Genomic DNA, 2,606 nt, shown 5'->3' with positions numbered 1-2,606 from the left:
CGTCCCGGGCACCCTGCCACGCAGCAGGACCAAGGACAGAGCCCGGGGTGGGGAGGCCGCCCTCCCCGGGCCCTCAGGGGCCCTAGCCACTGCTCCTGAACCCAGCCAAGCAAGGGGAGGCTCCCCGGGCACATCGGAACCCCTTCCCGGGCCCTTGGCCGTGCGGCAGGCTGGGAGACAGGGCCCAGGGCCGGAGCACCCGACCCGGGGCCCGCCCGGGCCCCTGGACCCAGCCGGGGCTCCCAAGCCCGGAGGCGCATGGGACGCCTCCCCGGTCCCTCCGGACCCCGTCCCGGGCACCCTGCCACGCAGCAGGACCAAGGACAGAGCCCGGGGTGGGGAGGCCGCCCTCCCCGGGCCCTCAGGGGCCCTAGCCACTGCTCCTGAACCCAGCCAAGCAAGGGGAGGCTCCCCGGGCACATCGGAACCCCTTCCCGGGCCCTTGGCAGTGCGGCAGGCTGGGAGACAGGGCCCAGGGCCGGAGCACCCGACCCGGGGCCCGGCCGGGCCCCTGGACCCAGCCGGGGCTCCCAAGCCCGGAGGCGCATGGGACGCCTCCCCGGACCCATGGAGCCCGTCCTGGGCATTGAGCCATGCCGTTGGCCTGGAGATGGGTGCCCCGGACGCCCGGGGGAGGTCTGTCTGGGACACATGGAGCCCGTCCTGGGCATTGAACCATGCCGTTGGCCTGGAGAAGGGAGCCCCGGACGCCCGGGGGAGGACTGCCCGGTACCCGTGGAGCCCTTCCCGGGTACTTTGCAACGCCGTTGGCCTCCTGGAGATGGGTGCCCCGAACGCCCGGGGGGGTGGGCTGCCCGGGACCCGTGGAGCCCGTCCTGGGCACTCTGACCTGCTGTTGGCCCGGGGGAGGGACCCCAGACGACCGGGACCCGTGGAGCCCGTCCTTGGCACTCTGACAAGCCGTTGGCCCGGGGAAGGGAGCCCCAGACGACCGGGACCTGTGGAGCCCGTCCTGGGCACTCCTGTATGCCGTTGGCCCGGGGAAGGGAGCCCCGGACGTCCGGGACCCGTAGAGCCCGTCCTGGGCACTCCTGTATGCCGTTGGCCCGGGGAAGGGAGCCCCGGACGTCCGGGACCCGTGGAGCCCGTCCTGGGCACTCTGAAATGCTTTGGCCCGGGGAAGGGAGCCCCGGACACCCGGGGGGGAGGACTGCCCGGGACCCGTGGAACTCGTCCTGGGCACTCTGACATGCCGCTGGCCCGGGGAAGGGTGCCCCGGACACCCGGGGCCCGTGGAGCCCGTCCTGGGCACTCTGACAAGCCGTTGGCCCGGGGAAGGGAGACCTGGACGCCCGGAACCCGTGGAGCCCGTCCTGGGCACTCTGAAATGCTTTGGCCCGGGGAAGGGAGCCCCGGACGCCCGGGGGGGAGGACTGCCCGGGACCCGTGGAACTGGTCCTGGGCACTCTGACATGCCGCTGGCCCGGGGAAGGGTGCCCCGGATGACCGGGGCCCGTGGAGCCCGTCCTGGGCACTCTGACATGCTGCTGGCCCGGGGAAGGGAGCCCCGGACACCCGGGGCCCGTGGAGCCCGTCCCGGGCACTCTGCCATGCCGTCAGCCTGGATGGAGCCCCGGACGCCCGGGGGGGCGAAGGCCCGGGACGCATGGAGCCTGTCCCGGGCACTGTGCCATGCCGTCGGCCTGGATGGAGCACCGGACGCCCGGGGGACGACTGCCCAAGAGCCATGGAGCCCGTCCTGGGCAATTTGACATGCAGTTGGCCTGGAGGAAGGAAGCTCCGGGTGGCCTAGGGAGGTGTTGCCCAGGCATATCCCATCTGGTCCCCATGGCAGAGAACCACCAACCCTGGAGGGGTGTCCGGGCATACCCTGCCCCATAGTAATCCGGAGGCAAATTACCCCCCTTTCTTGCAATCTGTGCACGCGAGGTGACAGAGGGGACCCAAGGCGTGAAAGAACCCGACCTCATGGAGCCCTCGCTGGGATCCGGGAGGCGAATGGCACCTCATTAAGACTTCCAGGGAAGTTCGGCCATCTGGTCCCCCCCATAGGAAAGCGTTGCGGGCGACCAGATGCCCGAGGGGATCCGGGCGACCAGATGGCCGAGGGAATCCGGGCGACCAGATGGCTGGGCATGGAGGTGAAGCCGCCTGGACTCTTCCCCACCCCGTCCCCGTCCCGGGACGAATGCCCGGGACGCATGGAGCCCGTCCTGGCCACTTGACGTCCCGTCCTGGGCATTGAACCATGCCATCGGCCTGGAGAAGGGAGCCCCCGGACGCCCGGGGGAGGACTGCCCGGTACCCGTGGAGCCCTTCCCGGGTACTTTGCAACGCCGTTGGCCTCCTGGAGATGGGTGCCCCAGATGCCCGGGGGTGGGCTGCCCGGGACCCATGGAGCCCGTCCTGGGCACTTTTACATGCCGTCGGCCTGGAGGTGGGTGCCCTGGACGCCCGGGGGAGGCCTGCCCGGGACCCGTGGAGCCCCTCCCGGGTACTTTGCCAATGCCGTTGGCCTCATGGAGATGGGTGCCCCGGACGCCCGGGGGAGGACTGCCCGGTACCCGTGGAGTCCTTTCCGGGTACTTTGCAACGCCGTTGGCCTCCTGGAGATATGTGCCCTG

The sequence above is a fragment of the Lissotriton helveticus genome, chromosome 4_2 (genome assembly GCF_964261635.1).
Source record: "Lissotriton helveticus chromosome 4_2, aLisHel1.1, whole genome shotgun sequence".
Classification (NCBI taxonomy): domain Eukaryota; kingdom Metazoa; phylum Chordata; class Amphibia; order Caudata; family Salamandridae; genus Lissotriton; species Lissotriton helveticus.
Note: the sequence above shows the minus strand (reverse complement) of the source record.